This window comes from Acipenser ruthenus, chromosome 10 (assembly GCF_902713425.1).
Source record: "Acipenser ruthenus chromosome 10, fAciRut3.2 maternal haplotype, whole genome shotgun sequence".
Classification (NCBI taxonomy): Eukaryota; Metazoa; Chordata; class Actinopteri; order Acipenseriformes; family Acipenseridae; genus Acipenser; species Acipenser ruthenus.
Window position 1 is genome coordinate 22,634,547 of NC_081198.1, and position 15,099 is coordinate 22,649,645.

The following is a 15,099-nucleotide window of genomic DNA, read 5'->3' on the forward strand; positions in this document are numbered from 1 at the left end:
ATGTGAATAAAAGAAAGAAAGAAAGCAAGAAAGAAAGAGAAAGAAAGAGAGAAAGAAAGAAAGAGAGAAAGAAAGAAAAAAGAAGTAAAACGGCGGGAAAACTTGCATCAACACTGGCACTCTCCCTCCAGCAGGGGTAGACAAAATGCTCACAGGAGAGATCCAGATCTGACTTTGACCAACGTTAGAGAAAGGTGTGCACCGTTCCCGGAGGTACTGCAATACCGGGCCGATGCGTGGAGTGGACGGAGCAAGCCCCTGTTCCATCTCCCGATTCCAAAAATCAATTTAATATATGGTCCCCTGATAGGGGACGTATCAGATATTAATACTCTTTTATTGAGATTTTACATTTTTTACATTTACACCCATTCGTTTTTTTCATTCATTTTACATTTCTTTTAAAGATGACATTCATGCATACAGACATACATTTTGTTTTAAAAGCATTTAAAATACATTTAAAAACACCAAGACAATTGTGCTTTGTACATGGTTAAAACAGACACAGATTAAAATCAACATGAAAAAAACCTGTGCTGCTTTAAAAGTGACTGGAAAAAAAGAACCATCTATAAAAAACCAGTGCTTGTGAGGGCCGGGGAGTGCTCTCTAAAAAAGTTCAAAAGTGAACATAAAACTATAGATCTAAAACAGGGACAGGGGAAAAGGGACAGTGTATAAAACAGTGAGTTAAAATTCTAAAATTTTAAAACACTTAAAATGTAACTTTTAATAGTTTACATTAAAAATCTTAAAGATACATAAAACAAAACAAAACAAAATCAAATAAAACATTCAACGTAAATCAAATAAAAGTCCATAAAACTGAAACAAAAAGACTACATAAAACCAGGGCACCGTTCAAAAAAACGGTCATGCCAGCTAAAAAGGGCGGAATGCTGGCATGACAAAATAAATAAAAGGCTTAGCGGTGCCCCTTAGTCCCGCTCCTAGGAGCTAGCGGTTCCAGTTTTTTCCTTTATTCCATCTTCACGTCCTGAAGTCCGGCGATCCTCCACTCCGCGCAGGCCTTGTCCTTCCCGAGGGTCCGGATGTCCAGAATTACAAAGTCCTTGATAAGAGTTTGTGCCCTTCTGGTCGTGGTGATAGTGTCTAGCTCCTGCTTGTGATAGACACAGACGTTACGGCCTTCCCACAGGATCTGCTTGACAACATTGATGACACGCCAAACGCACTTAGCTGTGCTGGTAGTGATTCCTCCCGCAGGCCCATAGAGCACAGCCTCAGCGGTCATCTTGGCCGTGTCAGCAAACCTGTTTAGGAAGACAGAGACAGAGAACCAGACACTGCCAGCCACATCACACTCCCAGAAGATATGGGCTGGTGTTTCTCTCTTGCGGCACTTTGCATAGGGGCATGTTTCTACTTGGGCTAGTCCCCTCCTGAACATGAACGCTCGAGTGGGGAGTGCACTGTGGACGGTGTTCCATGCTATATCCTTCTGGACATTACTGAGGCAGCTGTGAGACACATTCTCCCAGATTTTTTGGCTTTGGGTGAGGGAGAAAGTAGCTACTTTTTCAATTTCCTGGGAACCGGCAAGATATTTAGTTACAGCCTTGTATTCCCCGGAGGCCAATTTTGCTTTATCTAAGCCCAATTTATATATAGTGTCCCTTAAGGTTCTATAATACAATGGGGGGTCCCAGGAGTACGGCACGGTGTTATCAATAGTGCAGAGGCCCAAGGCCCTGAGACAGGTGGCAAAATAGAAACGATTCATGTAACATACCTTCCTGTCCAGGGCCTGGATGTTCTGGATAGTTTGCGTGAGCCCCTGCACTCGGGTGAGCTGCACAACGTCCGGGACCCCCTTACCTCCCTTCTTGTCGGCTTTACTCAGGGTGGCTCGCTTTACCCTCTCCATCTTGCTGCCCCAGATAAAGCGGTGGATAATGCGGTCCACCACTTTTTTGGTGGTCCTGTCTGGGGGAAAGATTTTTCCTACATAAGAGAGGATGGGGAACAGTATAGACTTGGTTATTAATACTCTACCCGTCATTGTTAAGGATCTTGTGCTCCATCCGCCAATCTTTTTACGGACCTGGTTAATGGCCGCCGTCCAGCTCTGGGCCCCCGAGCTATTGTTCTCGAAAATGAGGCCCAGAATCTTGATTTTGTCCTTTTTGACAGGGTACATGTCCGACAGTTCCCTATCTACCTGCCAATTTTTAGACACGTAGACTTCGCTCTTGGACTTATTAATCACTGCCCCGGTCGCCGTGCAGTACTTCTCAAGGATATTACTAATCCGAGGTACCGACGATGTGTTGGTGCAAATGAGTGACACATCGTCCATATATGCTGTTGTTTTGACCTGGACCCCGTTGGATCCAGGCAGCTGGAAACCAGTTATATTGGTATCCCTACGAATTGCCTGCAGGAGGGGTTCAATGCACACGACATATAGCAGTGGGGATAGTGGGCAACCCTGTCTGACCCCTGACTGGATAGATATTTTACCAGTCAGGTGCCTGTTCACCAAGACTCGGGTACTAATGTTTGTATATATGGTTTTAACCCACTCCCTAAGTCCAGGAGCGAATTTCATCTGGTCCATCACTTTGTACATATATTCATGGCTTACCCTATCGAACGCCTTCTCCTGGTCAAGGTTGAACAGGCCGAGGGGATGGTTCCGTTCTCTAGAATAAGCCAGAATGTCCCTTGTTAACATTAAAATATCCGTGATGGACCTCCCTGGGACGCCACAAGCCTGGTCGGGGCCAATGACCAAAGGGAGGTGTACTTGTAGCCGGAGCATCAGAGCTTTGGCTAGTATCTTGTAATCCACGCAAAGGAGGCTGATTGGGCGCCAATTCCGTAGATCTTTAACTTCCCCTTTCTTATGAAGGAGAGTAATTACACTCTCCCGCATAGAAGGGCCCAACCGCTTCTCCCTGTAGACCGCTCTGTAGACCTCCGCTAAATGGACTTTTAGCGTGTCCCAAAAAAGATGGTAATACTCACCCGGGATGCCATCTGGACCTGGCGTCTTACCGGTGTTCATGGTCTTAACCGCCTGGGTGAGCTCCTCCAGCGTGAGTTCTGGGTCCTTCTCCTCCTCCTCGTCGTCCCGCACTGAGTCAGGCTCCAACTGGCTCAGGAACCACTCTATCAGGGTGTCATCTGTAGCTTTGATGTTATACAGGTCCCTATAGAAGTTCTCTACCACTTTTTTCACTCCCTCACTATCCTCTACTATCCTCCCCCTGCTGTCGAGCATGGAGGACATCAAGTGCTGCTTCTCCCTCATTTTCTGGAAGAAGAAGCGAGTACACTTTTCGTCTTCCTCCATTTTTTGCACTTTTGCATTGTGCATGACCTTTCGTTGTTCCTCCCTACAAAGCACTGAAAGATCTAGCTTGGTCTGGGCTATCTCGTCGCTTACAGGGAACCCCCGAAGCTGAAGCAGGCTCAGACGCTGGAGGGCAGCATTCAGGTGTTTATATTTGGCCCTCCTTTCTTTTGCTTTCCTCTTGCCTGCTGCTATGAAATAACCCTTAGTTCTCATTTTGACCATCTCCCACCACTCTATAGGGGAGTTGAATAGGTCACGCAAAGTGGTCCACTCAACAAGCCTGCTCTTATAGGCTGCAGCTATGGAGGGGTCATCGAGTAAGGAGGTGTTTAATTTCCAAACCCCTGACCCCATCTGGGAGGTCTGAGGGACCTGTAATGTTACCTGCAGGAGTCTATGGTCAGAGAAGAAGACGGCCTGGGTGTCTACTGCCGTCTTCGTAAGGGAGCTGGTATGCAGGACGAGATCTATACGGGAGAAGGAGGTCCCAGATGAGCTCACCCAGGTAAAGGGAGGCACCAGGTCCTTACCTGCATCACACAGGGAGAAATCAGATATTACGGAGGACAAAACTCTACTAGAGCGGTCGTTGCGTGGCCTGCTCCGGTCTACGTCCCTCAGAGCACAATTGAAGTCACCTGACATGATGACGGGTACGTTCCCCAGCAGGAGTGGACGCAGCTGTGGAAAAAATTGAACTCTTTCGTTTTGGTTAGTGGGTGCGTAGACATTGACCAGTCTGAGGGGAGTGTTGTTGTATGTCACATCCACGCTCAGAATTCTACCAGGTTCTACCTCCCTGCTGCTGCGGGAGGTAATAAATGGGTTTTTAAACAGGATACCTACTCCGTCGGCTCTGGCTATGTTGGAGCCCGACCAGAAGGAGTCCCCCAGGGTCCAACTCTCCTTCAGGTCCCTATAATCAGGGCTCGACGAAATACCACACTCCTGCAGAAAGATGAGATCTGCTTTCAAGTTAGCTAGATAGTTTAGTACATCAAATCTTTTTTGTGTCTCCCTGATGCTCCTGACATTCACAGACACACATATCAGGGCCATCAGGGTAGCTAACAAGAAAAGGAGTCGCTGCGTCCACCCCATAGCGACTATGATTGGGAGGTCGGGACACTCTTCCTACTCTTAGCTCTACGCTTGCTTCGAGGGGGCTTGGGCTTATTTGCAACTCCCATCACCCCTGAGAAGGTACTCACTGCTGCCTCGTCCAAGAAGGCACCGTCTTTGTATGCACAGTACGTGGAGTTGTTTGGGCTATTCAACTCCCCACAAGGTAAGTCTGGTGGAACTTGCTCAGGGCCCCTCGGAACGTGTGGGTCAGCTTTGTCCTGGGGGGGGTTATGACAGACAGCATTCTTTGGCTGTTACCGTCTGTTGAATTGGAGCTGTTAGCAGACTTCTGGCTTACCGCGTCCAGGGGTATTCCCATGTCCTCCAGTGCTGTATCTAGGAGGACCTCTAGGGGGCCCCTGGTTTTGCCCATACAAGGGAGGGGGTCAAGGATGCTATTGTCTCCAGAGCAGTTAGCAGCTAGTTCCCTTGCTAAGTGAAGGGAGTTATTTAAGAGTGGGCATCTGGTAATTAGTTCAGTCTACAGGGAACCAGGGAGAGAGGCAGATAGATAAGTTCCTGCTTTTTGTAATTGTAACTACTACATTTGGTGACATTGTAAGGTGGTGTTTGAATTGGCTGAGTTTGTGTGTGATTAGTACCAGGTGAGTGGCTAAATTGATTAGCAGTTGATTTTGCTATTTGATTGGTTTCCACACAGTTTAGTTGGTTCTTTTGCCAAGCAGGGGTAACAACATTTATTCAAGCAGCTTTTTTTAGCGCCAGCACGAAGCGCCAGCCAACCGAAGAGCCTCAACAAAAGAGCCGGGAGTCTAGCTGTGGGAGTCCAGCGAGGGGAGGCCTGCGCTGAGACGCTGTTCGACTAGATCCGAACCTAACAGCGCTCTGGAAGAAGCCATCTACTAGTCAGGTCTGTATCCTCCACCCCACTGCTCCTACTGTGTCTTTTGTCTTGCTTGTCCTGCTATGACTGTCTCTCACATCCCTGTTCTGTCCTCCCGTCCTCGTCCTCTGCCCTCCCTCCGCTGTTGCTCCTCCAACCCCTCGAACCTCATTTCTCTGCCTCTCCCCCCCTCCCGCACACTCTCTGGTGCACTCTGGAACTGTCACTCTTCTGCTAACAAAGCTGATTTCATCTCTGCCTTTGCCTCCCACCTCTCGCTCGATTTCCTTGCTCTCACTGAAACCTGGCTGTCCCCTGATAACACTGTTACTCCTGCTGCCCTGTCCTCTCTCTACGTCCTGTCCCATACCCCGCGTCTCACCGGACGGGGAGGTGGGACGGGTCTTCTCCTCTCTCCCTCCTTACTCTTTTCTGTCCCCTCCGATCTCACCTCCCTCTCTGTCACTACCTTTGAATTTCATGCAGTCCAACTAACCTCTCCCTGTCAACTCCTGCTCATTGTTCTGTACCGCCCCCCTGGGCCTCTCACTCACTTTCTGGATGAACTCGACTATCTACTCTCCTCCCTCCCCTCTCTGTCTACCCCGACTGTCCTGTTGGGTGACTTCAACATCCATCTCTCCAACCCCAGCCACTCTGCTGGATTCCTCCCTCTCCTTCACTCCTTCGACTTCTGTCTCTCTCCGTCCCCTCCTACCCACAAAGCTGGCCGTCAACTGGACCTCACCTTCTCCAGGGCCTGCTGCCCCTCCAACCTCTCTGTCACCCCCCTGGACCTCTCTGATCACTATTTCATCTCTTTTTCTCTGTCTCTCCCCCCTCTCCCTGCTCCTCCTACCCCCACTGTCACCTCTCGCCGTAACCTCCGCTCTCTCTCCCCCTCTGTCCTTGCCTCCACTGCTCTCTCTCACCTCCCTCCTATCGACTCCTTTTCACAACTCTCCATAGACTCTGCTACCTCCACCCTCTTCTCCTCACTCACCTCCTCCCTCGACTCCCTCTGTCCCCTCACCTCCCGACCTGCTCGCCCCTCCCCTCCCCATCCCTGGCTCTCCTCTGTGCTCCGCTCGGCAAGAATCACACTGCGATCTGCTGAAAAGAAATGGAAGAGAACCAAACTCCCTGCTGCTCTAGAACTTTACCGCACTCTTCTCTCCTCCTTCTCCTCTACTCTCTCCTCTGCTAAATGTGCTTATTTCCAATCTGTAATCCAAGCCTCCACTAACAACCCACGTAAACTATTCTCTACCTTCTCCTCCCTCCTAAACCCTCCCCCCTCCTCCTCCCTCCTCTATCTCCCCTGATGACTTTGCCTCCTTCTTCTCTTCTAAAATCTCAGATATCCGTAAACTCTTTAACACCTCTCCCTCCCCCGCACCCCCTCTTGCTCCAACCCCTACACCCACTACATCCCCTACTAACTCGCCCTCCCTCTCCACCTTCTTGCCCCTCTCAGACTCTGACCTCTCCTCCCTGCTCCAGGGTCACAAACCCACCACGTGTGCCTTGGACCCCCTCCCCACTCACCTCTTTCAAGCTGCTGCTCCTGCTCTACTCCCCTTCATCTCCTCCCTCCTCAACACCTCTCTACTTTCTGGCATCTTCCCCTCTGCCTTCAAAAAAGCCTCTATCACTCCCCTCCTCAAAAAACCTACCCTCGACCCCACCTCCCTCCAGAGCTACCGTCCTGTCTCCCTCCTACCCTTCCTCTCCAAAACCCTCGAGCGGACTGTACACCGCCAGCTCTCTGCTTTCCTGTCCAACCACTCTCTGCTTGACCTTCTCCAATCTGGCTTCCGCTCTGCTCACTCCACTGAAACCGCCCTTCTGTCTGTCACCAACTCACTTAAATGTGCCCGAGCTGCCTCTCTCTCCTCTGTCCTAATTCTCCTCGACCTCTCTGCTGCCTTTGACACTGTTGATCACTCTATTCTACTATCATCTCTTGCTGACCTGGGGATCTCTGGCACTGCTCTGGCCTGGTTCTCCTCCTACCTCTCCAACCGCACTTACCAGGTAACCTGGCGTGGAGCAACCTCCACACCTCACCCTCTCTTAACTGGAGTCCCCCAAGGGTCAGTCTTGGGTCCTCTCCTGTTCTCTCTCTACACCCGCTCCCTGGGCCCCCTCATCGCATCCTATGGTTTCTCATACCATTTCTATGCTGATGATGCTCAGATTTTCCTCTCCTTCCCCACCTCTGACTCCACCATCTCCTCCCGTATCTCTACCTGTCTGTCTGCTATTTCCTCCTGGATGCACTCGCATCACCTCAAACTCAACCTCTCTAAATCTGACCTCCTTTTCTTTCCCTCCTCCTCCCCCTCCTCTGATCTCTCTATCTCTGTTCCTCTGGAATCTACCACACTCTCTCCCTCTTCCTCAGCTAAGAACCTTGGAGTCACCCTGGACCCCTGCCTCTCTTATTCCCAGCACATCTCCACTCTGGCACGCACTTGCAGATTCTTCCTGAGCAACATCCGAAGAATCCGACCCTTCCTCACCAACTATGCTACCCAGCTCCTGGTCCAGGCCCTGGTACTCTCCCGCCTAGACTACTGCAACTCCCTCCTGGCTGGCCTCCCTGCGTCCGCCACCCGTCCGATCCAGCTCATCCAGAACTCTGCTGCTCGTCTGGTGTTCTCTCTACCTCGCTTCGCCCACGCTACTCCACTACTCCGCTCGCTCCACTGGCTCCCGATCACCGCTCGCATCCAGTTCAAGACTCTTGTACTAGCCTACAGATGCCTTGATCAGACTGCACCCAGCTACCTCCAGACCCTCATCTCTCCCTACACCCCCACTCGACCTCTCCGCTCCGCCTGCACTAGAAGACTGCCTCTACCTCCGCTACGCTCCCCTGCCTGCCGAGCCCGCTCCTTCTCCACCCTTGCTCCGCAGTGGTGGAACGACCTTCCTACAGATGTCAGGACTGCCCAGTCCCTGACCACATTCCGGCGCCTCCTTAAGACTCACCTCTTCAAACAGCACCTGTAGAACTCCTCTGTTGTATCCTGGGACACTATCACCCTTCATTTAAATATGCTTTATTTTGCTCTTATCTGCCCCCTATTTTACTGCATTTAATCCTGTACCTCAGAATATTGTAATCTGCCAAGTGTTTAATCTGTAGTATTTTGTACTTAATCATATCCTGATGTAACTATCACTATTTAATCATATCCTGATGTAACTTTCACTATTATCTGCTGTATTATTGAATTGTGGTTTGTCACACTTGAGAATTATTGTATTTCTTGTTCTTATTGTATGACTTATATTGTAACACTTGAATGTATTTGTATTTGCTTGCGATTGTAAGTCGCCCTGGATAAGGGCGTCTGCTAAGAAATAAATAATAATAATAATTTGAAGGGAGGCCCTTCGCTTGAAGAGGGTCATTGCTACCGAGGTACTGCTGGTCAGGGAAGGTGTTGACCCCGACCTCTCCCTCGGTGCATTAGTGAACACCTCTTCTGCGAGGTGTGCTAGGGTTTGTGCCAACGACTGGGAAGGCTGGCTGGGGATGCCCTGGCTGGCTGCTACCTGCCCACTAGGCGGCAGTATAGCCGTCCCACTCGCCTCCGTCTCTGCCTGCGAGGGCAAGACTGGGGACTTTGTGTGGACATTAGCTGGTTTGGGATCTATAGGGGCCACCTGCAACTTGCTGTCTTTAATCTTGATCTTCTTTCTTTTCCCCCCCTCGTCTCTACCTTTTCTTTTCCCCACCCTCTGCTGGTTCTTCCCTCCCTTCCCCTCCTTCTCACTCTCACTTTCACTGTCGCTTTCGCTTTCCTCCCCCACGGACTCAATCCTTATGGCGTCATAACGAGAGCCGAGGGGGAGTGCTGGCGCTGAGAGGGCCCTACTCAGGGGGGGGCCGCTGCTGGGTCCGGGCTCCCTCCCTGCCTTGTGTTCTGTATCAGAGGAGCTATTGGAGGAGCTAGTGGAGTAGCTGTTGTACTCTCTCTCTGGGCTGGGGGAAGGGGTCCTCGTAAAACGGGACATGTCTCGGGGGCGGGGGGGTGAGGGGGGTGCTGGTGATGATGGTGGTGCTGGAGTCTGGGTTTTGGATACTGTTGGTGGTGATGTGGACTGATCTTTGTTATTTGCTCCCTCTTCCTGCTCAGGCCTAGGCTTGTTCGTATTTGCCTTGCTGGCTCTGGCCATGTTGGCATAGGAAGAGGGGCAGTCCTTAAACAGGTGCCCCTTCTTTCCACACAAATTGCACTGCCTCTCTTCTCTGCAGTGGCTGGTCTCGTGGGGGGCGCCGCAGTTCCTGCACTTGACTACAGTACATGCGGCCGCCAGGTGTCCTAATTCCCCACATTTCCTGCAGAGTTTTGGCATCCCATTATAGAATACCAGCCCTCTGTTGGGCCCTAACACTATGGAGTTTGGAATGTGGCGGACGCCTCCAATGCCCGATGGATCAACATTAAGGCGTACCAGCCACTTTCTGGCTCCTGTCCAAACCCCATCTTCGTCTGTAATTTTCCTCCCTTCTGATGACACCCTCCCATAGCGGTTAAGCCATGTTGTAATATCATAGTCGCTAACAGCCTCATTGAAAAATTGGACAGTAACAACTTTCATTTCTCTGTCTGTCAGTGCATCCACACAAAATTCTTTGTATGGAGCGAGATATTTATTCTCCCCCCAAAAGGACCACATTTCTTGTAACTTTTGGGGGTTCCTAAAACTGACCTCAAACACTTCCTTAAGCCCTGGCAATTTCACCAAACAATTCAAGTCAGAAGGGGAAAAACCCATACCCCTCTGAAGAATGGTCCGGCTGAACTCCAGTCTCGTCAGTCCTGGTTCCGTTTCATCTTGCTTGTTTCTTGTGAAGCGCACCGCATTGTGCCTCCTGGTCTCCTGGGTTGGCCGGAACGCCATCCTTCAGCTGGCTCCTCCGATTGGGGAGGGAGAAGCCTCTGGACGTCCGGGTTGTCTCTCTCTACGGAAAAGAGACAACGTAAGCAGCAAATCTGGGCAGTTGAAGGAACTATTACTTTAGTCCCTGAGGAGATGGTCGCCTCGCAAGAGAGACCCCCTCCCCAGGTGAACGGTGTCCTTCCCTGGCGGAGTAGGGGGCGCTGCTTGGCACCGAGACCACGTAGGAAGAATCGTGGCTGTGACGCCTCCTCGGGGTCCGGGGCCGCCCTCTGCTCCTCCCAGATGGCGCCCTCTGCTGGGCGCCTGCTGCTCTCTCGGTCTGGATCTCGATTACAATCAAGGGCTGGGGATGAGGTCGTCTAGGTCATCAAAGGGTCCTCAAAGGTCGTCTGGATGGTAGGTCCTCCTTCTCTCTAACTCCAGGAACGTCTGGAAAAGCCGAAACCGCCTGAAAAAGAAAAAAACTGGAACCGCCTGAAAAAGAAAAACTGCTCTCAACAGTCAACAAAATCTTGAAAGACCCTCGGCCTGGATTGGGCAAGCCAAAACCAGACTGATCATTAGTCTTCCAAAAAGTTGCCGAGCTGAAGAAAGAAAGTCAAAAATAAAAAAATTCTGTTCCTCCTCACCCGAACAAACCTCTCACAGACCCTCGGAGGGAGCGGGCAATGCCACTACCCTCTAAGCCTTAGTCTTAGAAAGATTTATTCGAACTGAAGAGAAGCCAGAGTGTCAGATATTAAACTGATAAGAACAGATACTACACTTGATCTTAGCCAAAAGGCCGAGAAGCGATGGCGACTTGGCCCTTGCCCGGGGCCCCCCAGCCCGGACGGCACAGGGGGATTCAAAGGTGGGTGCAAAATTCCAAGCACAAGCAGACCCCCAAAAAACGGGCTGCTGCTTCCAGAGGGGAAATGTGCAATTTAAGCAGGAGAAAACAAAACAAAGCAAAAACACACACATAACACCAAAAACAAAACATAAACTGGCGGAGTGCGTCTTACAAATAGTCATGCCAAGCTGCTATGCTGTGCAAGGTGCCTTGGGTAACTACAACTGTGCCTCGCTGGCTGGCTGGCTTGCTAAGAAGGTCCTGGCATAGGGACATGTTCCACCACACTTGTCTGGTTAGCTGCATGCTCCCAGGAAACAAACTGCTGCTGTCTACATCATCACCACATGTGAATAAAAGAAAGAAAGAAAGCAAGAAAGAAAGAGAAAGAAAGAGAGAAAGAAAGAAAGAGAAAGAAAGAAGTAAAACGGCGGGAAAACTTGCATCAACACTGGCACTCTCCCTCCAGCAGGGGTAGACAAAATGCTCACAGGAGAGATCCAGATCTGACTTTGACCAACGTTAGAGAAAGGTGTGCACCGTTCCCGGAGGTACTGCAATACCGGGCCGATGCGTGGAGTGGACGGAGCAAGCCCCTGTTCCATCTCCCGATTCCAAAAATCAATTTAATATATGGTCCCCTGATAGGGGACGTATCAGATATTAAACTGATAAGAACAGATTTTTTTTTTTTTTTTTTTTTTTTAATATTATTTATTTCACACAAACAAATATACAGAACATCCAATCAAACAAATTCACAAAAGAAAATACATGACAATATACAGAGTATTCACCCCGCAAAATAAACTCTAAAATCCATCCCATACATAACCCATGTCACACCTAACCCCTTCTCTTATTTAAAATCTTACTACAAATACACCAAACCCTTCCATTTTTCTTTTGCAGCATTAAACCCCCACCTTAACACATCCCTTTTTACCCTACCCCTCAAATCCCGACATACCTTATTCACCACCCCCAGTACTTTCCATTTCGTATTTGATTTAACTAAAACATTTCTTGCATCCCAGATACTCTGTTTCACTAAACTAATAACTAACCACAATAAAAACCCTATCTCCTTCTTTATCCCTTTATAATCCAATCCCTCCACCACAATACTATATGACAAAGCAAAATCTAACAAAATCAAATCAAACACCTCCTCTATTCGTGCCCAAACCCTTTTAACAAAAAAACAGTCCCAGAACACATGACTCAAAGTCTCTTCCACCCTACACTTGATTCTAGGACAGAACTTATTCTTTGTTAATTTGTGTCTATGTAAAATTTCCCTTACAGGTAACCTCCCGTGCACCACTAACCAATTTAAATCCTTTAACCTATTATCTAAACCTTTCGGCTGCACCCTTCCCCACACCTCTTTTGTGACCCCCCCAACCAACTCCAAACCCTCCCCCTCAATGAGATTATTATACAGAAGTTTGTGCTGTGTACATAATTTCTCCGTTTTACAAATTGGATGTTTCTTTAAAAAAACAACTGCACACTGATAGTGCTCTGGCAATACCTCTGCCTTTGGTCTATTATTCGACCAGACAACAATATTTCTCATAGTAAAAGAAAACCATAATGAAACAAAATACTGACATTTATGAAAAACCACTGGATTCAAAGCAATACATAAAGATGAAAAAAAACATACAGTCCAATTTAAGAGGGATGTTAGGAACATCCCTCCCCCCATCCTCCACCCTCCTATACATGATATCCCTCTTGATGTATTCATATTTCCCCCCAAACAAAATCAAAAACCATTTTAACCAAAATCTTTCTGAATTTATATGGTAAAGGAAAAATGTAAGATAAATACAATAAAAATGGAAGAACATCACTTTTTAGCACCAACACTTTCCCCAAAAAAGTTAACTTCCTACACTTCCATAATCCTATTTTCACCCTTAACCTTACCAATTTATCCGCCCAATTCTTAACCCCACTCCCCTTGTGATAGAAAGAAATCCCTAATAACTTTAACCCCTCAGTGCATAACTGTAAACCCCCTGGTACATCAGACCTATCCCTCCAGGCCCCAAGAAACATGACCGATGATTTATCCATGTTCAATTTTGATCCTGATGCTAAGGCAAACTGTGCAAGAACCTGAAGAACTCTTTCCAAACTTCTGTCTGATGTCAAAAAAAGAGTTGTGTCATCCGCATACTGCGAGATCTTAACAGAGACACCCCCACTCCCTGGTAACAACAACCCCTCAATCCCATCATCCACTCTCACCGCCTCCGCAAAAGGTTCCATATACAAAACATACAACAGAGGAGACAGTGGACACCCCTGCCTCACCCCTGAAACTTGTGAAATAAATTCCCCCAGATGCCCATTGATATTCACCCTACTACCCACCTCAGTGTACAAAATTTTTAACCACCTCAGAAACTTTTCCCCAAACCCAAAATGTGCCAAAACTCTAAACAAAAAACCCTGGTGCACCCGATCAAACGCCTTCTCCTGATCCAGGCTCACCAACATTAGAGGTACCCTCCTATCCTCAGCCCAACTAATTGCATCCCTTGTTAACATCAGATTCCAATGAACCGATCTACCCACCACCCCACATGTCTGATCCTGACTTACAATTAACGGCATTGTTTGTTTTAACCTCTCAGTCATAACCTTTGTGATTATTTTATAATCCACCGTTAACAAAGTGACTGGTCTCCAGTTCCTCAGGTCCATCTCATCCCCTTTTTTAAACAATAAAGAAATCACACCATTCCTCATAGATTTTGACAACCTCCCTGTGCGAAAAACTTCCCCCACCACCATTAATAATACTGGCCCAATTACCTCCCAAAAAGTGACATAAAATTCTTTAGGGAGACCGTCTCCCCCTGGCGCTTTCCTATCTGCCATTTTATTAAGCGCACTTTCCAACTAAGCAACAGTGACCGGTCTCTCCAAACTCTCTCTCACCTCATCAGACACCCTGACATGCACTTTATCCAAAAAAGAGGCAGCAACATCCTCATTAACCTCTTTTTCTGAAAACAGTTCTTTATAAAAATTACTAGCACAGTCTAGCATGCCCTCTGTATCCACCACCGTGACCCCATCTTTCCCCTTTAAACCCCTGATCACCCTCTTTTTTTGTTCACCCTTCACCTGTTTAAAAAAATATGAACTGCATGTCTCATGTTTTTCTAAAAAATCCCCCTTACACCTAAACAAAAAAATACTCGCCCTTTTTTCCCACACCACCCTCATCTTATCCTTAAGTTCCCTTGCCTTGTCAAAATCAAAATTACCCCCTGTGTTTCCCCTTATATACACCCCCTCCAAATCCTTCTGTAACCCCAAAACCGCTCTCTGCTCCTTCCTCCTTCTATTCCTGCAGAATTGTTGAGTAAGTATCTTAATTTTTCCCTTTACCCCCTCCCACCAAACTAGAACAGAATCACAATAACACAACATTTCAACCCAACCCTTAAAATGAAATACAAAAAGCTCCCTAAACGCTTTATCTTCTAATACCTCACAATTAAATTTCCAAAACCCGCCACCAAACACCGGTGTTGTGAAACTAATACTACATTTTAAACTATCGTGATCTAAAAACCATAATGGAGATGTATTGCAAAAACTAACAGACAACACATTTGAAACAAAAAAATAATCTAATCTACTTTTTGCCCCCCTTGAATTTCTCCATGTGATCCCTTCCAACCCTGGATTACATTTTTTAAAACTATCCACCAAACTAAAAAGTACTATAATACCTTTTAACACCCCCACTGTATAATCGTGCACATTCCCCTTATCTAATGATACATTAAAATCCCCTCCCAAAACTATGTGTCTATTTGTCACAAGGAGATCCTTTATGGCAACAAAACAGTCCTTTCTAGAAACCAAATCAGTAGGTGCATATACATTAATCAGTCTCAGCTTTTGACCTCTCCAGTTCACATCCACACACAGAATGCGCCCTGGTAGTACTGAAATGCATTGCACTACCTCCATCTCCTTGTCCTTTAATAACACCCCTACCCCAGATGAATGCACCCC

The 15,099-nt window shown here is 47.9% G+C and overlaps 3 pseudogenes; all 3 read right to left on the reverse strand.

Annotated features, from left to right (window-relative positions):
* Nucleotides 1–191: 191 nt before the first annotated feature.
* LOC131738694 (U2 spliceosomal RNA) lies at nt 192–346 on the reverse strand (annotated as a pseudogene).
* Nucleotides 347–10,912: 10,566 nt separating this feature from the next.
* LOC131738594 (U2 spliceosomal RNA) lies at nt 10,913–11,010 on the reverse strand (annotated as a pseudogene).
* Nucleotides 11,011–11,578: 568 nt separating this feature from the next.
* LOC131738471 (U2 spliceosomal RNA) lies at nt 11,579–11,784 on the reverse strand (annotated as a pseudogene).
* Nucleotides 11,785–15,099: the final 3,315 nt, after the last annotated feature.